The following is a 24,187-nucleotide window of genomic DNA, read 5'->3' on the forward strand; positions in this document are numbered from 1 at the left end:
GGTCTGGGAAGATCCCACATGCCGCGGAGCGGCTGGGCCCGTGAGCCATGGCCACTGAGCCTGCACGTCTGGAGCCTGTGCTTCACAACGGGAGAGGCCACAACAGGGAGAGGCCACAACAGTGAGAGGCCCGCGTAAAAAAAAAAAAAAAAGAGACTACTATGAACAACTATATGCCAATAAAATGGACAACCAAGAAGAAATGGACAAATTCTTAAGAAGGTGCAAGCACCCAAGACTAAACCAGGAAGAAATAGAAAACATGAACAGACCAATTACCAGTAATGAGATTGGACCGGTAATTTAAAAACTCTCAACAAACCCAACTCCAGTACCAGATGGCTTCACAGGTGAATTCTATCCCAAACATTTAGAGAAGAGTTCACACCTATCCTTCTAAAACTATTCCAAAAAATTGCAGAGGAAGGAACACTTCTGAAATTGTTCTATGAAGCCAGCATGACCCTGATACTAAAACCAGACAGAGATATCACAAAAAAGAAAATTATAGGCCAATATCACTGATGAACATAGATACAAAAATCCTCAAAAAATAAGCAAACTGAATCCAACAATACATTAAAAGGACCATCCACCATGATGAAGTGGGATTTATCCCAGGGATGAAAGGATTTTTCAATATCCACACATCAATCAGTGTGTTACACCACATTAACAAATTGAAGAATAAAAATCATTTGATCATGTCAATAGGTGCAGAAAAAGCTTGTGAGAAAATTCAGCATCCATTTATGATAAAAACTCTCCAGAAAGTGGGCATAGAGGGAACATACCTCAACATAATAAAGGCCAAATATGACAAACCCACAGTTAACATCTTACTCAACATTGAAAAGCTGAAAGCTTTTCCTCTAAGATCAGGTGCAAGACAAGGATGTCTACGCTCACCACTTTTATTCAACATAGTATTGGAAGTCTTAGTCACACCAATCAGAGGAAAAAAAAGAAATAAAAGGAATCCAAATTGGAAAGGAAGAAGTAAAACCATCACTGTTTTACTTCTGTCACTATGACAGGATGCTATACACAGAAAATCCTAAAGACACTACCAGAAAACTACTAGAGGTCATCAATGAATTGGGTAAAGTTGCAAGATATAAAATTAATACACAACAATCTGTTTCACTTCTATACACTGACAATGAACTATCAGAAATAGAAATTAAGGAAAAAATACCACTTACCATTCCATGAAAAAGAATAATATACTTAGGAATAAACCTACTTAAGGAGGTAAAAGACCTGTACTTGGAAAACTGTAAGACACTGATGAAAAAATTGAGGATGACACAAACAGATGGAAAGATATACCATGTTCTTGGATTGGAAGAATTAATATTGTTAAAATGACCATGCTACCCAAGGCAATCTATAGATTTAATGCAATCCCTATCAAAATACCAGAGGCATTTTTCACAAAACTAGAACAAATAATTTTGAAATCTGTATAGAAACACAAAAGACCCCAAATAGCCAAAAGAAACTTGAGAAAGAAGAACAGTGCTGGAGGAATCACAATCCCTGACTTCAGACTATACTACAAAGCTACAGTAACCAAAACAGTATGGCACTGGCACAGAAACAGACACATAGATCAATGGAGAGCCCAGAAATAAACCCACACACTTATGGTCAATTAATCTACGACAAAGGAGGCAAGAATATACATAGAGAAAAAATAGTTTCTTCAATAATTGGCTCTGGAAAAACTAGGCAGCTACATGTAAAAGAATGAAATTAGAAATTCTCTAACATGATATAAAAAAATAAACTCAAAATGGATTAAAGACCTAAATGTAAGACTGGATACTGTAAAACTCTTAGAGGAAAACATAGGCAGAACACTCTTTGACATAAATCATAACAATAATTTTTGGACCTGTCACCTAAAGCAAAGAAAGTAAAAGTGAAAATAAACAAATGAGACCTACTTAAACTTAAAAGCTTTTATACAGCAAAGGAAACCATTGACAAAACAAAAAGACAACCTATTGAATGGGACAAAACACTTGCATATAATATGAACGATAAGTGTGTACTATCAAAAATATGTAAACAGCTTATACAACTCAACATCCAAAAAACAAACAACCTGATTAAAACATAGGTAGAAGAACTGAATAGACATTTTTTCCAAAGAGGAAATGCAGGTGGCCAACAGGCACATGAAAAGATACTCAACATCACTTATAATCAGGGAAATACAAACCAAAACTGCAATGAGATATCACATTACACCTGTCAGAATGGCTGTCATAAAAAAGAACACAAATATTAAATGTTGGCAAGGATGTGGAGAAAATGGAACTCTTGTACACTGTTAGTGGGAATGTAAATTGGTGTAGCCAATGTGGAAAATCATATGGAGGTTTCTCAAAAAACTAAAAATAGAACTACTATATGACCCAACAATTCCACTCCTAGGTATATATCCAAAAGAAACAACAGTAATTCAGAAAGATACAAGCACCCCAGTGTTTATAGTGGCATTATTTACAATTATCAAGATATGGAAGTAACCTAAATGTCCATCAACAGATGAATGGATAAAGAAGATGTGGAACACACACACACACACACACACACTCACATAAAAAATAAGGAAATTTTTCCATTTGCAACAACACATATAAACTTGGAGGACATTATGATAAGTGAAATAAGTAAGACAGAGAAAGACAAATACTGTCTGATATCACTTATATGTGGAATCTAAAAAATACAACAAGCTAATAAATATAACAAAAAAGAAATAGATATAGAGAAAAAATTAGTGGCTACCAGTAGGGAGAGGGACAGAGGGAGCGAAATATGGGGGTAAGGTGTTAAGAGATACAAAAAAACAAATTTTCAAAATTACATTTTCTCTGAAATCTAAGTTGCAGTGTGAATAATATATTCTATCCCCATTTCACTTATATCACAATTCTTGAACTATTTTCTTAATCCTTTAAAATTATACAACACCTTGAAGAGTGCATGCCTTCAGCTCACTCTCTGTAATTGTGTTCAATCATCTTTCTAAGATGGTTTTGCCCCTGGAGACTCAATAAAGACAGAGGTTGTTAGAAAAGACTCATCAAAGAATATTAAATAATATTATCCATCTAACTTCATAAAATCAACAATTTCTAAATGCCCGGAAGATCACAAGATGCTATCTTCTAGCTGCTTGTAGGGTAGAATTCATACAGAAGTTTTGTTCTCAGACTACCTTGACATTGGAAAACATAAGTTCTAAGCTCTAAGTTATCTTATTCTCCCATGGGAAGGAAAGGCATTCTGACAAAAGGAGGCCAAAGCAATTTCAGTTCACAAACCTCTCTTAAGAGTTGCAACCCAGGAGTGACGTCAGAAACATGGTGGAGTGAAAAACTACTTTTGTCCCTCCCCTTCAATCTACAACTATTAAAACATCCATAACTCAACAAAGCTGCCTCTGCCCAACACACCCGGATGACAGAGAATTCCAAACATCTGTACATCAAAAGGTGGGTGGACTGAATCACATAGAGGAAGTGGAACTGAAGGAACAACAGAGACAGTGTCTGTACTCATAAAAGACAGGTGGGACAGCACATGCTTGACCCTCATTCAGGAAATATAAAATAATTTATGATAGGAGTGTAGGACCATTTAGGAGAGAAAAATACATCATGCAAAGAAAAAAGATATTATATTTTTATAAAGTAGTATGAACCTTAAGTTAATTATGAAATACAGCATATCATTAACAACATGCCTTTTTTTAGTCATACGTGCCTTGAGTAAATCACTGCCATTCTCTCTGCCTCAGTTTCCTTTTCTGTTAAATTTTTACATCATAGAATTTTCAGGATGAAGTGAGTTCATAGTGCAGGGGAGCAGAAGTTGCCACCCCAAAATATGCCTCTTTGGCATAAGGATTATTTCAGACTGATTATTTTTTAAGAAACTGCAGACACAGAAGAAACTCTAAAAACTAAAAAGAATTTACCCCTTCATAGAGACATTTATATGTACAAAAGAAGTTTTCATTTGTTAGGTGTCTCCCTTGCAATAGCAGGAAGAGAAGGCTGACTCCAAATCTCTGGGAACTCCTATAATGCAGAAGGCAACAACTTAAATTTGCAAAACAGCCTTACCCTTGTTTTTCCTGGTAACCTCCCATAACTGACTCCCCACTCCCAACATCTTCTTTTGTCTTTAACTGAAGTTGGTATTTAAGGTGAGGGCTTCCTCCATTTCAGAGAGTTACTCAGGTTTCCTGGGTCTCTCCCATGTATAAACGAGGCATACTTGTTATTACACTTTTGTTTGTTTTTCTCCTGTTAATCTGTTTTATATAAATTTAATTATTAGACCAGCCAAAGAACCTAGAAGGGAAGAAGAGAAAGTTTTTCCACTTGTACAATATATATAAAGTACAGAGCTGTCAAGAATAGTTAGTTCTCAATAATTAATTGTTCTTATTATTTCTTGAATTCATTAGGGTCCTGGAAATAGAAAACACAATTTTGCTGGGATTATGAAAAGAACTTACTATTGGTATGAGGGCAGGGAAAAGAACAATAAGAGATACTGAGGGACCACAGAACTTGCAACAGTCAGAAGCCATGGTCACAAGGCCATGGTCACCACATGAGGTCTGTAGAGGCAAGCAAGGGGAGGACAGTATTACCATACATGGTAGTCTTAAAGGGACACAGAACCAGAGCATGGGAATGGGAAAGCGGAAATATCTCTATTTTCAACTGACCAAACCCAACAGGAAACCAGAGGGCAAGGGAGTCAAAGTGCTGTAGTCTATAGAAATAAGCCTCCGGGGCTTCAACTAGGGCAGAGAAGGTCAGAGATAAACTTCTAGGGGGATGAAACATTCAACAGAAACTACCCGGCCCAAATAATAATTAAATAATTGAATCAAACCGTTATTCCTTAGAAATAGTCTCAGCCCAGAGCCTTTATTTTGCTCACTGTATTTCTTCCTCAGTTCTTCAACCATGCCAAGTCTGTTTTTATTCTTGGAGACCTAGTGTGATAGCTGTGTCACATCTGGTATCTTCCGGGGTTTGACTGGTGGAGTCTAAGCCTTTAGTTTGAGACATATTTCTCTTTTACTATACAAATCCATAGTCATCAGGAAGAAAATTCTCAATTATTAAAAAGAAAGAAAAGAAAGAAAGAAAGAAAGAGAAAAACAAAAGAAAGGAAGCAAGCAAGGAAGGAAGGAAGGAAGGAAGAAAGAAAGAAAAAGAAAGAAAGGAGCCATAAGCCTGATAAATCTAAGTTGTGAATTTGTACAGAAGACAGAGTTGTCAAAATCTAATGAGGCTTTTAACATTTTTGGTGAGTGTTTAGCAAACAGAGCAATGGCTCACTTTAATTTTGGTCATTTTCTATACTCTCTCCTATAGGGTGATTTATAATTCCTAGACCCACTTTTAGCCAAAGATTTTACACTCAATCAGTAAACAGCTTAAATGAAATAGCCTAAATCTTGATATTTGACAAAGACTCTCTCCTTAACCAAACTTTAGTCAGGCTCCTTGAAGTTCTCTTTTTGACTAAGACTTGCCCTTGGGTTCTGCTTAGTTCAGTTTTATCAAGAATCCTGCTGGGTTAGTTTAGCAAAAATTCCCTACCTTTAATATCTGATACAATTTCTCACCCTCCACCCTTGGATGTTTGATCAAATTCTCCACCCTGGATATCTTATCATTGTTGGAGTGTGGAGGGATTTCCTCCTACCCCTCTGGATTCTTTTGGCTAGTCTAATAATTTGACACAAGACAGATTAACAAAAGAAAATCAAATTTAATCTTGTATTTATGGGGGTCTCATAGATATACGATCCAAATAAATGACCAAAGCAGGAGGCTTTCATACTTTTTAGACAAAGACACAATATATTTGTGAAGTATTGACAAGACAAATAAATTTTGGCTTGGATGCTTAATTAGTAAAGAACCTAAACAAGTTTGAGCTTGAGGTAGTAAATTAGTAAAGAAGTAACAAGGTCTTTTCAGCTCTGAATTCCCTACCTCTGGTTACAAGGATGTCTCTCTGCCTCCTGGTGCAGGGAGGGTACCTTTCACATGAAAGATTATTTTGTGATTTCATACAGGCAGGATATCTGTCAGAGTGTCCTTGCAATGGCTGTTTCTCAAGTAACGTTAACTCAAATAATTAATATGCCATTTTGGCGTATTTGTGGGCAATCTGCCCTGGGCCTCAAAAGTTCCCTCTGAAATTTCCCTGGAAATTTCACATATTAAAAGCTGAGCTGGTAGATTGCTCTATGATTTCACTGAATCAGTGATCCTAAGTAATTCAGTGATTTCACTGAATCCTAGTCCTAAAAATAGGTCAGTTCAGTTAAACTCATTTCAGGAGGCTCCCAAAGTTAGGCCTACATTACACATGCATTCAGGTATTTAAAAGAGGTATGTCTATGGAAACAAAAAAACAAACAACAAAAAACCAAAGGTTAATGATTGGAGTGGACTATAAACCAGCTTCTGAACCCAGGGAGCAGCTAATCAAGAAAATCCTAGATATCAGTGTCAAAGCATGTTTTGTAGTTTGAAATGTCTCTGATGATGTTATCAGATATTCAGGTAAACTTTCTAAGTGACCCATACAGCAACAGGCATGAAGATTGTTTAAACATGAGCTGTTCTGGCAATTTCTCTGATGTTTATATCAAGTCACCTAGCTTCCCTTTGTAGGGCTTCAGGAAAAAGGGCAGTTTTAAGTTCTTAATGATTCCAAATCAAAAAGATGGAAGAGGGACTTCCCTGGTGGGCCAGTGGGTAAGACTCCATGCTCCCAATGCAGAAGGCCTGGGTTTGATCCCTGGTCGGAGAACTAGATGCCGCGTGCATGCCGCAACTAAGAGTCTGCATGCCGCAACTAAGAAGTCTTCATGCCACAACTAAGAAGCCAGCATGCCGCAACTCAGAAGCCTGCACACCGCAACTAAGAGTCTGCATGTCACAACTAAGAAGTCTGCATGCCGCAACTAAGGAGTCCTCATGCTGTAAGTAAAGATCCCATGTGCTGCAACTAAGACTCAGTGCAGCCAAAATTTTAAAAAAAATGGAAGAGAATTGGAAACATTAGTTTGGAGAGTCATAGCCAGATACTGAAGGAAACTAGAATAATTCAGGATTTAGTCCAGTTTACAGGAAAATAACAAATCTCAAACACAATTAATAGAAGCAGAGTCTGATATTCATATGCATGTATTATAGATTCTACTGAAACATAATTTTTCTCTCTGAAATCACTCTCATTTTCTATGAAAGATAGCCAAATTAGGACATTTGTTTGCAAGATAAACCTAGATTCAACCAAGTTGGCCTGGTTATTTGCATAAGTGCAGCAAGAATAGCAATTGGTCATATAGGCTCTTTTAAATCTTCTTTGCTGGACCAGTTCAAAAGAAATTTCAGACTGAACTTTTATTTATTATTTTTTTATTTTTTGGCTGCGTTGGGTCTTCGTTGCTGTGCATGGGCTTTCTCTAGTTGTGGCAAGCGGGGGCTACTCTCCGTTGCGGTGCGCAGGCTTCTCATTGTGGTGGCTTCTCTTGTTGTGGAGCACAGGTTCTAGGCACGTGGGCTTCAGTAGTTGCGGCACGCAGGTTCAATAGTTGTGGCTTGCGGGCTCTAGAGCGCAGACTCAGTAGTTGTGGCACATGGGCTTAGTTGCTCCATGGCATGTGGGATCTTCCCAGACCAGGGCTCAACCTCATGTCCCCTGCATTGGCAAGCAGACTCTCAACCACTGCACCACCAGGGAAGCCCACAGACTGAACTTTTAAATGTCTCTCAGGGCCAGGAAGATGAGCCAAGTCAAGGACTGGCAATCAGACTTGCCTGCAATACCTATAGATTTGAGTAAATTGCTTTCTTTGCAAGGTCCCCAAAATATCTTGAGGTTCCTGCATCTTCCTGGAAGTGACCTTCCTTACTCACCTGGTAAGGCTGCTGGTAACCCTATAAGCAAGGTACTAGGCTGTTTTTCCAAGGGGCTTTATTGGCTTAATAAAGACAATTTTAGTTCCTTAGAGCTGTCTGGTCATATATGAGTCTCCATGTGTCTCTCAAATATGACACTCCAGTCAAAGCCTTGCTGATATAACCAGTTTCCAATTGTGTCCTGCTAAAAGGAGAACAGATTCTTACTGAACTTATGTAAATAGCCATATTGCCAAGAAAATAAGAATTCTCATTACAAGTTTCAGAATTGTGGAGGGATCAGGTAGAAAGAAAAGATATGTAGATCTTTTCATCTTTGTTTACAAAGATATACTTTATCAAATTACTCTGAGTCATATTTAGCTTAAGAGGAAAGATTTTCTTATATCTGGAAAACAAGATTAAAGAATCAGCAATTTGGGGCTTCCCTGGTGGCGCAGTGGTTGAGAGTTCGCCTGCCGATTCAGGGTACACGGGTTCGTGCCCCCGTCCGGGAAGATCCCACATGCCGCGGAGTGGCTGGGCCCGTGAGCCATGGGCGCTGAGCCTGCACGTCCGGAGCCTGTGCTCCACAACGGGAGAGGCCACAACAGTGAGAGGCCCGCATACCGCAAAAAAAAAAAAGAATCAACAATGTAAAAAAATAAAAATTACAATCATCCTCATCAGTCTATTTAGTACCATTAGTTCTTGCTCTCCATGATCTTTTGTTTTTATGAAGCTATCATTTTCTCTCTTAGGTTCTATAAATTTTTACCCAGTTCAGTGGTATGATTTGAGAGTTATCAGAAACTTGTATTCTAGACTACTTGTTCCTTTCCATGAATTTCTCTGAAGGTTTAACACATTTGCAGGAAGCTTTTATAAAAGCATCTGAGTAAAACAATAACTGTCTGCAAATGATAAAAGACTTAAAATGCCTATTAAAGATCTGATTAATTATAATGGAATTGACAAGGAAATTTCATTATTTTTGTGACATACCACATTTAAGATAAAAACTAAAACAGAATTATGATTGATAACATTATACCAGAACATATCGAAATTTTAGGAACTTCATATAATTTATAGAATATTTATATCAACATTTACCCATACAATATAACGTAAGGTTTATCATCACTTATTTGAGAAGGCCCCCATGTAATTTAACATATCAAAATAAGCCTAACTGGGCTTCACTGGTGGTGCAGTGGTTACGAATCCACCTGACAATTCAGGGGACACAGGTTCGAGCCCTGGTCCAGGACGATCCCACATGCCACGGAGCAACTAAGCCCATATGCCACAACTACTGAGCCTGCATGCCCTAGAGTCCATGCTCTGCAACAAGAGAAGCCACCGCAATGAGAAGCCTGCTCACCGCAACAAAGAGTAGCCCCAGCTCACCACAACTAGAGAAAGCCCACACGCAGCAACAAAGACCCAAAGCAGCCAAAAATAAATAATTAATTTTTTAAAAAAGCCTAATTAACTTAATACCTCTCTTTTATAAGGAGAGAAAAGAAATTTTTTGAGGTATTCCAAGGGCCCTCAGGAAATCCCCAAAGTTATTTCTAGGTCAATAAGACTTCATTTAGAATTTGATTTGGGGAAATTTGTCAAAAATATAAAAAGCCTTGGATACTTGACTTAACAGAATCACAGATCATTATGAAATAATATTTAATTACCTATTTGACCAAAGTGACAATAAAAAATTTCAAAGGAAAGTACAAAAGGTTACAGTGTCATAAGTTAAACTTACCTCTTTTAATATTAAGATGACTCAATTTTAAACAATCAAAGATCTGATGAAGACAGTGTGAAGCACAGTTAGTAAGACTGTGCTTACCCTTGCTTTTTGGGGAAAACAAAAACAAAAATATTTTCACAAAAATCTTATCAGGAGCAGACCAATAGTCTACTTAAACTTTATCCTTTTAGCAGATGGAAGAAAATCAAGTTTTTGTTTTATATTCGTATATTACTGATATTAAAGCTTATTTTTATAACCTTTGTAATACATTTATTCAATTTCAGCTAGCTTGACAACAAAAGGTAAGATTCTCTCTCTTTCTCTCTCTCTGTAACTTTTTGTCTGCATTTAGTTTGTGCTTCATAACCAGAACTTCTAGTTTAGACAAAATTACTCTCATTTTCCTTAACAAAAATATATCTCCATATCTGGTACCCTTTTTTAGGCAAAAATGTATCTTACTCTCCTTGCATACAGAGTTGTTTTCCTAATTAATTCTAGTTGTTTTCATTACATACACTAACTAGAATTTTTAACCCTTAAAAACCTTAATTTTTAGCGAATCAAAGAAGTAAACAATTGGGAATTCCCGGTGGTCCAGTGGTTATGACTCCACACTTACACAGCCGGGCGCCAGGCACCCGGATTTGATCCCTGGTCGAGGAACTAAGATCCCACAAGCCACATGGCATAGCCAAAAAAAAAAAAAAGAAGTAAACAATTATGAACTATCTTTTACACCAGCATTCTGTGGATCACCAAATTTATGAATACATTTCATAATTTCTAGAAACATATGCTACTTCATATACAATGTTTCAATAAAGTACAAGACTTGCTTACTAATAATATCAAATTTATTTTTAGTTTCTCTGTAATAGGAAGTCAAACATAGATAAACCAATGTTCATTACTTAAAGTTTCATAATTTTATATTATTTAGAAATTGTCTAGATATTCAATGATTTTCCATCTCTTAACCTAACTTAGCAAAATTTGAAGGGTGGAAGTTACCAAAGAGACTTGGGAAACTATTTAAGTAGACATATTATAAAATAATCATTGCTTAAAAGTTCACCTAAAAGCTTTTATCTCATTTACATCTATTTAATTCAGTTGTTCTTAACAATTATACTTAGATTACTCATGAAAATTTCATGAGACATTAGTCACCATATTAAGGATGTTTTTTCTTACTGATAAATTTTGTAACAGAGATAACATGAGCTTATTTGACTTTTAGTAAACTTAGTTAGAATAAAACTATTTTATGTAATGCTGATAACTCTAAAGACATGTTTGTATTAAATAAGCCTAAACTTAAACTAGCTTGCATTTACTAAAGATTAATTCTAGGTCATGTGAACTTGAAAATCATTTGGGTTAGTTTCTGTTATGTTTTAATTCATTATAAAATTGTGGTTGTTTTAAAGCCAGTTAAGTAGAGCTCTTTTACATATTAATTTTGACAATACCACCCAGAGATAGAAAAGTACCATATCTATGATATACATAATATAGACAAATATACGGACACAAACACATAAATAACAGTTGGAATAAATTAAATTTGCTTGCTCAGATGGCTAAAGTTTTTTACTACTTGGGGAGAAGACTTTTAAGATTTATATTTGCCCTTGACAAACAATCTTAAGGAGGCTGTGGTTTAGAGTTTGGGCAAGGAAGCCCTTTTAGCAGTTTGTGTTTAAAAAGCCTCTTTCCCTCCTTTTTTTTCAGTCTCAGGCAAGTTTTTGTTATCTCCTTAGGTGTTTCCATTTCAAATATATGGTAATATTTACACCTGTATGGGACAGAGAAAGAAAATGTAAGTTTCCTCCTACGAGTTTTGGAATATATTTGTCTAAAATCAGAAATCTTACGGTAATTACTATTTAAATTTTTTCTTCTTTTTCTTAAGTACAGGACAATTTTGTTTCCAATATCCTGATCTTATAATATCTACAAGTATTTTGAGAGGAACAGGTGATTGGTAAAGGGAACAGGGATTGGTAAAGATAGGTTGGTCTTAACTTGCTTCTAGAGTTGCATTTCTGATTTTACAGAGATTTATAAGACAAACATAGTTGCTTCTATTAGCTCTTGAATATTGGCTTCTAGCTGACCAACTTCCTGATTATTTCTAAGAGGGCCTGGAGAATTGCTGAGATGGGGCAGTTTTTAAGAAGGGGAAATTACCTTGGATTTTTCCTTCAAGTCTAATTTGTGTTCTTTCATCTTGTTAAGGAGTCCCTAAAACTAGCTGTTTTATACACACACACACACACACACACATCTATATATATAATGTTAATCCACTTTTTAGTTTGTTTTTAGGATGAAAACTCTCTATAATTTCCCTTCCAAGTATAGCCAACTCAAAGGATCCATCATCTGGCCACTAATGAGTAGGATCTTACATTAATGTCAAATAGCTACTCAAACTAATAAGTCTTTTTATGGATCAACCAAAGACACAGGAGGCATCTCACAAGACAGCATGCAACCCTCACAAGATCTGAAAAGTTTGCTCCCAGAGTTAGTTTAAGAAAGTAAAAGCCCTTCATTGCTGTAAGTGATAAGAATAGTGTAGTGAAAATGGTGTCTTTAGTTTCCCAAGAGAATGTGTGGAGTCAAGTCAGTTTAGCCAGAATCCCCAATTACCCATGATGTTTTCCCTTAATAATTTTTCATTCACTTATCCTCACCCTGCTTCTTAACTATAAATCTCCATTTATCCTTGGTGTATTCAGCATTGAGCCCAATCTCCCTCCCCTACTATAAAACCCATTATAGTAGTCTCCCTGAATAGAGTCTGTGTTAATGTTCTTTACCACATGTCATAATAACTTTTTCTTTAACATGTTAGTAGTCTGAATGAATTGGTAAATTTTCATTTCATGTGTTAATTATTGTTTTAATTATATATAAATTATATAATATATATAATTATATATCTGAAAAAGCATTATGTGGTTTTGCAAAAAAACTTCTCAATAACCTCTCAAAGCAGATATTTAGGAAAAATCTGTGGAAGACTTTGAAATGTACCCAAAAAGATTAGTGAGAGTCTTCAATAAAAAGCAAGCATTTTCTAGGGCACAATATTCCTAGTTACCTAATTCTATTGGATCTGTGCCTTTTGTTGACTTTCTTTTTACAACTCTGTAAATTGTAGACAACTGACTGAAATGAAAATGGGCCTTGACAATAGACATGCAGATGAATTCTTCCAATAGAAAAAGCTAACATTGTACCTATTTGTAAAATCATTAAAACATTCCTGGCTACCTATTTCTGTGTGGTATTTTGAATTCGCTTTTGAACCTATTGTAATATCGTTTTGGTTTCCTCAATAATGAATGAGTAAATAGGGACTTCCCTGGTGGTCCAGTGGTTAAGACTTCGCCTTCCAATGCAGGGGGCATGGGTTGGATCCCTGGTCAGGGAGCTAAGATCCCACATGTCTCACAGCCAGAAAACCAAAACATAAAATGGAAGCAATATTGTAACAAATTCAATAAAGACTTTAAAATAATGGTCCACATCAAAAAAAAAATGAATGAGTGAACAAAATCTTTGACGTTTTATATTTGTACAAGAGTCATGATTTTACCTTAAAATATATATATTCTTTAACAGGTATTACGGTTGACCCTTGAACAACACAGGTTTGAACTGCGCGGGTTCACTTATATGCAGATGTTGTTTCAACAGTAAATACTACCCTACTACACAATCCATGGTAGGTTGAATCCATAGATGTGGAACCACAGACACAGAGGAAGCACATACACAGAGGAACAGCATATAGAGAGGGTCAATATAAATTATATACGGATTTTCTACTGCACAGAAAGTGGGCACCCCTGACTCCCACATTGTTCAAGGATCGACTGTATTATTATTCTCAATTTTACAGATGGAGAAATTGAAGTTCAGAAAAGCTAGATAACTGGTCCACAGTGGCACCACTAATAATCTGACTCATGATTGTGGAGTCAAAGTGCATACTTTTCCCATACACTATAACTGTATTAATATAAACAAAATCACATGGAGTTTGTGTGCTAGAGCACTTCACAGGACACTGAATCATATGCAGCATGAAAACCCAGCCAACTAATAATTACTACTGATTATATAATTAGTGACTAGAACTGCTAATTACATTTCAACATTGTTGCTGTATGGTAATAAAAACAAAAATAATAGCTCAGTGAAGCATACACAAAGAAGCATTATACAAACCTAGCCATCAAATGTGCCAGTAAATCATTTCAATTATAACTTTAAGAAGTCTCAGGTATATTTTCCTTCTCTCCACTGATTCCTAGCATTAGCAGAGATCATTAGCTGATTTTGATTGGTTTCATACATAGTAAAAGAAAGAAAAAAGGGGAGGAAAAGAAAGTGGAGAAAGAGGAGGAACAGCAGGTTTCAGCATGTGATAAGCTAAAAATTGTTTACTTATGAGATATGAAATTCTGTTTTGCAATTGTGTGACACTGGGCAAGTTTTAATCTCAGTCAGGTTCTTTATATTGTATATAACATGGGCTTAAGACCACCTACCATTAAGCTATTTAGATAAAATGAGATAGTTACTATAAACCATCTGGCACATAAGTAAGACTTCAATACATTTTAATCCCCTTTGCTCAACTCTACCCCTATCCAGATCATTCCATAACCCCCAAAACACAGTGAAGCAGTAAAGAACAAGAATTTAGAATACACTTTACTGTTAATTAATGCCCGAGAGTAGACGGTGAACCTAAATGTTCAACTAGATTTTGTTTCCAATGTATACCTGTAAGATATGAATCATTAATGACAATTTACATAACAAGTAACTTCAAGACTTACATTTTGAATGTAATGAAAATGTGTTTGCCTTTAAAAAATGTAAGACAAGCAAATGCCATATGACTCAGAAGTTCTGATCTCCATCAAATAGCATCTGAGAGAAAGATTAATAGTGGTAAAAGTGTGACATCCTGGAGGAACAATTTTATTCTATGGTTATCTGTGTACACAGCTGAAGTGACAAGCTAATATATAGTCTTAAATCCATTTAAGATGACAGAATGCTCTGTACTTCCTCACTCAGCTATAGTTTTTTTTGTTTTGTTTTTTTGTTTTGCAGTACGCGGGCCTGCCACTGCCGTGGCCTCTCCCGTCGCGGAGCACAGGCTCCGGACGCGCAGGCTCAGCGGCCATGGCCCACGGGCCCAGCTGCTCCACGGCACGTGGGATCTTCCCGGACCGGGGCATGAACCTGCGTCCCCTGCATCGGCAGGCGGACTCTCAACCACTGCGCCACCAGGGAAGCCCCATCTACAGTTTTCTGAGGGGGGAAAGGATGGGTGTTTGTTTTAAATCACATTCCCAATTTAGTTCATGGAGGATAGTGGCAAAACATTGAGAAGATCAATTTTTATTTTCCTAGCTTCTTATATCTTCCTCAGTGATCTCATAGCTCATCCCCCAACTCTTCCAAAATGTTTCACCTTCATGAATTCTCTGAAATAAAAAAACATGGAAACTAAATATAATAACTCTAAACTTTCTGCAAACAACCCAAAACTCTTCATGCTGTATACTAAATATAAAATGTAAATGTAAATATAAAATACTAAGTAAATAATAAAATAAATATTTTATTTTTTTGAGAGGCCAATTCATAAATTGTTAAAAACTGTTATAAAGTAAATGGAGAGTTTTCCATCATATAGAGGGAAGAAGAATTGTCTTAAAGAGAACACAGAAAGAGAGCATAGATGATGAGTCATTCTCTGGATCTCTGGCAATCAATAGAAGGTTAAAAATCATCTTGGACATAGAGATATCAAACATGAAACAGTTTCTTCTGAGCAGAGGTCTATTTCAGATTTACTGTGATTCAACTGAGTTTGAACACATCACCATGAGGCCACCATAAGACAATCTAAAGGTATGTGCCGACAACATGGCCTATGTCTATCTTTTCAGACATTCTTAATCACCTGGAGAGTAATGAGAATTAGTCATATAGTCCCATCACCATCAAATGCCAAGGACCAAAACTCTGTCACTGGCACCCCTTTCCTAAGTTATTAAATACCTCAGCAAGTTCACATGGGCACTTAACATGATGCTGATCATACTCACAATGCTTATCATTAAATCAGTTAGTACAGATGAAACTATCCCACCTACACCCAGGCAGAGTTAGTCCCAAAGACAAAACTTACCCCAGTAAATAACTGAGATCAGAGAAATTAAAAGTCCGAGATTTAGAAAATAGCTTGACCTGCCAAGTGTAACTCTCAATTAACAAATGAGTCAGTGGGTAATTTAATAATACATCATCCCTTTTGAGGTCCTCCGCTTCAACCCCCACTGGCCTAACATCAACTAGTATACTGAAAATCATTCCTGACACTATCTGTAGTTAATGTAGACCCCACAAGTTAAGGGCTGAGTCCTTGGAAGACTGCCCCTACTTAAGATGTGAACCACAAGTTCAAGTGATCCCCAGGTCATCCGCACTACTGACCAACTGGCCACAAATCTGGGTTCCCATTAGTCTTCTCACATTTGATAATTTGGTAGAACTCAGGAAAGCGCTATACTTACAATTACAGTTTTATTATGATGGATACAACTCAGGAGCTGCCAAATGAAAAGCCACAAAGGACAAGGTCTGAGAGTGTCTCCAGTACAGAGCCTCCATGCTCCCAAACCATGGAATCAGGGCACATCATCCTCCAGGCATATTGATGTGTTCACCAACCAGGAAGCTCCACTGAACCTCATGTAGAGTTTTTACTGGGGTTTCATTATATCCTTGGCCACATGATTGAAATCAATCTCTAGTCCTATTCCTCACCCTGGAGGTCAGGCTGGCTCAAAGTCCCAACCCTCTAATTACATGACTGCCTATGACCAGCCTCCTTCCTGAAGCTATCTAGAGGGCTACCATGAGTTGCCTTATTAACATAAATTCAGGAATGATCCACGGGGATCATGAATAACAAAGACACTCTTATTCTCAGGTAATCCTAAGGATTTACAGTCTCCCTTCCAGGATTCAGGGACAAAGGCCAGCCAAATTCTTTATTATATAACACGGGGACATTATACATGTTGTAATATGAAATGAGCCAAACAAGGCCTGAACATGGAACTGATGATTGAATAGTGTAGTACAGGGAAACATAAGTGACTTGCTTCTTCTGCACCAGAACCACAGACCAGCTTTAGTACTTAATTAAAACTGTCAGCTCTCTCATTTCTTATCCTGTTTTTAGAAAATAATGGGACTTGCAGCCTGAAAATGAACCACTCCAGGGGTATTGACACCATGTGGGTGGATCTGTATAATCTACAACATTTAGCACTTTCACATTCCTATTAGGAGTCTATTTAGCAGTCTAAAAAATTCATGATCATTAGCCAAAAAGGCTTTCTCCCTAAGCACTGATGGGCTTAAACAACACTATTCTCTTAGTGTTATCAAATTTGAAATAGCTGATGCTCACATCAAATTCTTCCAGATAAATGTACCTATGAAACCTGCAACAAAAAGGTATCAGATCATCTGGTCCCTCACTGTACCTCAGAATGGACAAGATGCCAATCCTTCCAAGCTATAACTTGTCTCACATGTTTTCAGTACCTCTTCTGGGGATGAGGTCTGTGAAACAGTTTATCCTGTCCAGCCCTCCAATTCAGATAGAACATAAAACACTGGAGCTGGAATTGGCAAGACTAAAAGCTAAGTATCAGCTACACCACTCATTTTGAAAATTTTTTTTGACCTCTGTGCTTCAGATTTATCATCTGTAAAATGAAGATAATGACAATATCATAATTATATAGTAATGATAAAATGTGATGATGCATGTATGACTTTAAGACACTTTGGAAGATGAAATTGTTAAAACAGGGAGAATCCTGATTTATGTTCTGACATCATTTTCATCAAGAAAATTATCATTGGCTTTTTTTCTGATACACTGTCCTTTGGGAACGATGTACAATTACATACATAGACACACACACACCCACTCACCCATGCAGACAGTGATGTCTCTTGACTCTAACAAAAGGCTGCTTAGAGACCTAATATGCATAGTCATGTTAAGTCATATCCCCACCATTGGGCAAGGTAGGTAAGGGTGGAAAATAACCTGACATATTTAAAAAGCCTGCCAAAAGGAATCCAATACTATATAATGCCCATAGCTTGACCGTGCCTACAGCTCCTTCAGCTTACCTTCCTGCAGAGATGAATGGCTCTCCATAGTAAGTCAGATACTGCCATTTGTGTGTTAAAAATGCCAAATTTGACCCCCAGACTCCTGACAGCTAAAGTGAAACATTCAGAAACACCAAATACCTATATTTAGAGCATTCTCCAAAGATTTCATTCTAGAATTGACAGCCATGTGGTTCTAATCCAAAGACTAGATAAGACAGTTCATATTTGACAATGATAGTCAACCAGTGTGTTTTGATCTTCTTTAAGTCATGCCTCTTTCCATGCTTCCTCCCATAATTTCTGTGTGTCCATAACAAAGATAGTTATAAAAGTCTTGGCTTTCTATTATTTGCAAATTATAATCAATAAATATTGAATATGCTTGTTAGACAGGCTATTTTCTAGCACCACATCAGCTCTCACCATTTCAAATTCACCAGAGTCTCTGAATTCCAACTCTCTTTTCATTGTTATTCCTAGAACATATGATTTTACCTTCTAATGAAAATGCTGCCACAGATTTGTATAATAATTTCATATCCATAATTTCTATGATTCTTGAATATATATTCCTATTCTAATAGTCATGTTGCATATTTCTTCAGTCCTCAAATAATGTATGCCTGAGTGACCAGCACCATGCTAGGTATCAGAGGCACAGTAGTAAAAAAAAATGAATGTGGTACCTGCCCCTAGGAAGCTCACTTTCTGTTGGTGAAGATACACAGTAAATAAAAAGAAGGCAACTGATATAAAATAATTTAATTTGAAAGAGGTGCTGTGAAGGAAATGGGCCTGTGAGAGAGAATAAGGAAGCAGAAAAGCTCTCTTAGAAAGAGAGTTTCAAGGAAGGATTGCATAAGGAGGTGAAGTTTAGGTTGAAGAATAAAGGATAAGGAAGACCTTGCTACTGAAATTAGAATCTGCCAACAAGAAGGAAGTGCATATATAAGGCTACAAGATAGGAAAGAGCTTGGGATGGTTTAAGAGAAAAAAAAAAGTTCGGTGTAGCCAGGGGATAGGGATTGAAAGCAGAGTGATAGACAACAATCTGGAAGGGACAAAGAGTGGTTGGGTGGATAATGAAAGTATTTTCAAGCCCTGAGATATAAGATACAGGGATGTAAAAGGGGAAACTGCCTCTCTTTACTGCAAGAAAACCAGCACCCTCTGAAGCTAAATTTCAGTTTAGGCAAGGAAGCCAAAGGAGTGCTTTGTGACAGACAACATGAGGATGAAGAGGGAATTTGCTGACAAGCAGGAAGGAGTTCTGGAGGCATTGTGGGAGTTTGGGTGTAGAGTAGGGGTCAGCTCAGGGCTGTGCTGAGCAGTACAGAGAAAAGACTCCAGGTGGTGAGAGATGGCAGGAGAGATTTGTCCTTCTGGTGGTAACTGGGATAAATAGGGATGTGAGGCAAGAGGGTTTTGCCCTTACAGTGCTGTTGATGACAGAGAACAAATACTGCTATTTACCTCCACAAGGAATCTCCAGGGATACCTGCCCATGAGACTGTGGACTGTTTCAGTGAGATGGGGTTGGGGACTACAGTTAACTTCTGGAGGCTATTGCACTAACTCATCTAGTGGCAACTCCCACAATGTATAACAACTCTCAAAACTACTGAGATGCAGGAGGCAAGAACGTGGGGAGATTCAGTCGATGTAATGGTGCTCGTGACCAGAGGCTATTTTATGTTTCTTCCTTTTATTGCAGTCCAGCTTTTAAATTATTCCTGTAATTTGATGGTATCATAAGATAAAAAATATGTATTTTTGAACTACACAGAGTTCATCTATTTGCATGCTTTCCAACTGTGGGCCAACAAAGAAATTAATAAATTCAGTGGGTTGGAAAAATTTACCACCTAAGAACAATATCAGCGGTTGATTTAAAGGTTGAGAAATGGTTAGGAAATATATTCATAACTGCAAACATCCATATAGAAACAAAGAAAATACTCTGAAGTTAAGGAGGAAAAATACAGTAAGAAGCCATCATGATTGAGGGAAATGGTAAAGCTGCAGTTTTGGAAATTCCCAGCTCCATTAGGACGAAAAATGTCTTAACAGCTTATATATCATTCAACAGTTCCATCATATAGGTCTCCTGAAAAAAGCATTCCATTCCCATTCCCCAGCACTTGTTTTAACATATGTTTCATACATGAAAATCTCTACCCCATGATCAACACTTATCATCAGTTTTCCAAAACTGAAAAAATGCAAAAGTATGTTTTCACTCTTTAATTTTGCATATTTGTCAACTTAGGGAAGCTACCATGACTTTATGTATATACAGGAAAGTTTAACCTAGGCAGCTTCTCATAAAACATAAATATAGTGTCATTGTACAACTCTTCTATTGGCATGGTGTTTGGTGTTAAAAAGAGAGCTTATATATTAAAGACCTAAGTGTGTGTATATATATATATATATGTGTATATATATATATATATATATATATATATATACATATGTATATATACTTCTATATGTCTTATATCTTTAGGTATTTAATATAAAAGTGCCCTATATATATATATAGAAAGAAATAGAGACAGAGACAGTGAAACAGAGACAAAGAGACAGAGACAGAGAAAGACAGAGAGAGTGTAAGCACACCACAAATGACTCAAGTTATGAAGTCTTGTCTCTCTGCAAGAGTCCTACTAGGTTAGGCTGCCCTCACTCAGGCTCCTATTTCACCTAATATTCCACAGCACACGTTGTGACGATAGGGGCTAAGGATGCCCTGAACAACTGAGCAAATAATTCTCTGAATGCCTTCCTCAGCAGTACACATTGCCTCTGTCCCATTTTCACTGTAACAACATTATGAAGCAAGATCTTCACAGCAATTACTTGGCTTGCAACTTGTAGGTATGGTTCCTCCCCTTCCCCATACCCCATCCAAAACTCCCATTACCAGGGACTGAAGCAGTCAGCCTGCACTAGTCCACGCTAGAGAAGACCGACCTGCAGCCAAAGAATTACATGCACAACATACAAGGAAAAATGCTACTGCTTTCAGCTGCTAAAGCTGAGCACTGGTCAAATGGTGTTTGCATCATCAAAGAGGGAGAGAATTGAAACTAGGAGGCCCGGGTCCCTGTAGAGAGACTGATTGATAAGCATAATGTGGCTCTAATGTGGCCAGGGGCATCAAGATGCACTCCAGAGTACAGGGCTCTGATGATATGACTTCCTAATTACCTCTGCATGGGTGAGACATTAACCAAGCTGCTTCCACAGAGAAGCCTTCAAAATCAAATGGGGAAAGTAACACCTTCCCCCACACCAGGTCAGTTCCTGCTGAAGTGACTGGTGACTAATGGGAATTCTATCCTCTGAGCTGCGTGTAGGGAAAGGGTAGAGAGAAAGAGACCACCATGGCAGCTGAGATAACAATGAGATCAAAAGGTGTAGCTGCAAGAGGAAGCAGAATTGATGCCCTGAAACATGGCTGTAGGCTTGCTGGATAACCACGTCACCAACAGGCTGATTGTGCAACAGCCTCTAGAATGTGTGTGCCTCTCTTGAGCCAAGCTTCAGGTCAGCTCAGACTCTAAGCATTATTAAGTCACATATGGCAACCAACTCCTGAGAAAGTGAAACACTTTAATCACAAAATAACCTTCAGGTGCACAGAGGGAGGAAGAAAACACAAAACCAACCAAGGAATCACTGACAATAATCCTGTTTTTGCAAATGAGAGAAAGCAAAATGATCCAAAACAATGCTGCTTTACGATGATCTGGAATGTTGCCAATACCACCATCCAACAGAGATATAAAATAACTTTCACCTTCAAGAGAGGAATAATTAGATGCTGTTGTTGAATTGAGAAGGCCATACTGTCTTAAATATAGTTTTTATTACTCTAAAAGACATTAATGTTGTTAGCAGAAACATTATAAAGTTCAGATAAGTATAAAAAAAACATAATGCTACCTCCAGAGGTAACCACTGTTATTTATCATTTTGTCATTCCTCTCTTTTCTATAGATATTTTTACATAGTTGATATACTAAATATGAAACATTATACCCTGCTTTTTCAGTTATTATAATAAATGTTTTCCAACCGACTTTATATTTTAATATACTTGGTTTACTTGTTACAAATTATTTATTTTAGGTCATATAAAGTGCAATATGGTCTACCATGTAGATGTACTACTTAGTGATAAATTTTAAAAATATAGTTTATGAGCTCTTACTATGTTCAAATAACTAAGCTAAACAAAAAAATCTAATGAGTGGAATTTCTGCCCTCAGCAGAATCAGAAACAGGGAACCCCAGTGACCCTACACATAAATGAAGAATTAGAGCTGCAGGGAGCTTCTGCCCTTACATTGTGCCAATCATCATTTTGATTACTGTTTGCAAATGAAAGAAAGCAAAAAGATCTAAAAACAATTCTTTTGTGATTGCTCCTTCACTCCTCTACAGTCTCCTGGTGTCTATTAAGACCCACTTCAAAATCACATTTCCACAACTCTCCCCATTTCCCTCTCTTCTAGGAAAACTCCATCGTTCCCCATTTGTGCTCTCATGGGACTTTAAATAAAACTCTGTAATTTAGCACATTTATTATGTTATTAATTTACTGTAATTGCTTGACCCCTTCAGGAGTCCATGAAGTCTTTGTAGACAGAAATATTTTATATTTATTTGTTCCTCAGAATCTAGCAATGACTAGTAGAGAGCAAGGGTTCGATCAGTGTATTTTTGAGTGATTGCAACTGAATAAATTTAAAGTGAAACACTTTTTTTTCTGAAAATTATTAATAGAGATAATAAACATATCTGAAGTCTAAAGTTGCTTTTAAACTATGTTCATGTATGCACTTTTATAGAATTCTCAAATCAGTGTTTAAGATATCATCTCTTTCACTTTCTGAAACGTGCAAAAAATGCATAATAATATTTGTGTTTCCAAAGAATGGAATGCCTATTATTTTTGTGAGTACATCAGCAACTTGGTATTGTGGTGGTTAAAACTACAAATAGAGTCAGGTAATGACAGAAGTCACAGGAGAGACAAATTAAGCTCTAGCTTAAGAGGTTTAAGAAGATTTCCCTTTAAGTCAAGAGTACCAAGGAGAACTATAAAATTATTCATCCTCTTTTTCAACTGTCAAACATCCGTGTCAATAAATTCTAGGAGACAGCATAGGAGAACAGAGGACAGCTCAAATGGTTTATCCACAATCACATAACAAATCAGAAAGGAAGTGGTAATCCGTGATTATACAACATTTCCTCGCAAGGATTTGGGACATCTTGAGATTATCTGAAAAGCTTTTTAATCCTTGGGGGAAAAAAATCTGCTCTTAGAGTTAATGGGAAAGATTCCAATACTGTTTCTTGATTCTTTTTTTCTCTTTTTTCTAACTTTATTTCATATTCTTTTCTATGTATTTTAAATTTATAGAACACAGAAAAATAATTTTTAAATAAACTGCCATATATTATAAATGCATATTTTATAAATAACATTAGAATGTTGGAAAATTAAAATAAAATATACATTCAATATTTATGACATACTGTGCAGGAATACATGAGTTTCCTCACAAACAATTCAATTTAAACTTTACTAAATAAACACAATTTTAATTTTGCTCGGTATTGATCCCAAGGGAAGTTAGTTCAAGCTCTTTGGAGGGGAGTTATCCATTACAGCAATCACCACTCCAGAGAACCAAAGAAGCAATTGAATCAGAAAAACTATTTGCAAATGGCCAAACTGATAATTTTAAAAGAAATGGATTCTAACACAGACAAAGTATAAGCCCTATTTTGTTTTTTTCTTGCTAATATACAGTAGTTTCTCTTTAGCCAGACAATCAGAGGCTGGTTGTGTTGTTAGGAAAAATCCATTCAAAGGCCTGGAAAATGTCTTTCTAGAAACGCCCTTTCATTCACTAGCCCTGGCAAAGGACAAACATCCCTGGATAGCCTGGAGCTGAGATCATTCTTTCAAGCCACCTGATTTCCTTAGGCAGCCTCCTATTGGGGATATTATGAAGACTCCCAATCTGGCCAGAGTCACACTTTCAGGGTTCGATATAGATACAGCTCTCCCAGGGAACACTGATTGCCCTAAAGCAATCATTAAAGTGTGGAGGCATTTGGGCACGGCAGTTGGAAAACAGGTGCTGATTGCTGATTAGAGAGCCCTGGCTTGGTCTAAGCACAGAAGGTAACAGCT

General features: G+C 36.9%; 1 long non-coding RNA gene across 1 annotated transcript in view; it reads right to left on the reverse strand.

Annotated features, from left to right (window-relative positions):
* Window positions 1–24,187, reverse strand: part of LOC307052567 — a 36,664-nt gene that overhangs the window by 3,599 nt on the left and 8,878 nt on the right. The gene's annotated exons all lie outside the window — the stretch shown is intronic.

This window comes from Hyperoodon ampullatus (assembly GCF_949752795.1).
Source record: "Hyperoodon ampullatus genome assembly, chromosome: 4".
NCBI classification, from domain to species: Eukaryota; Metazoa; Chordata; class Mammalia; order Artiodactyla; family Ziphiidae; genus Hyperoodon; species Hyperoodon ampullatus.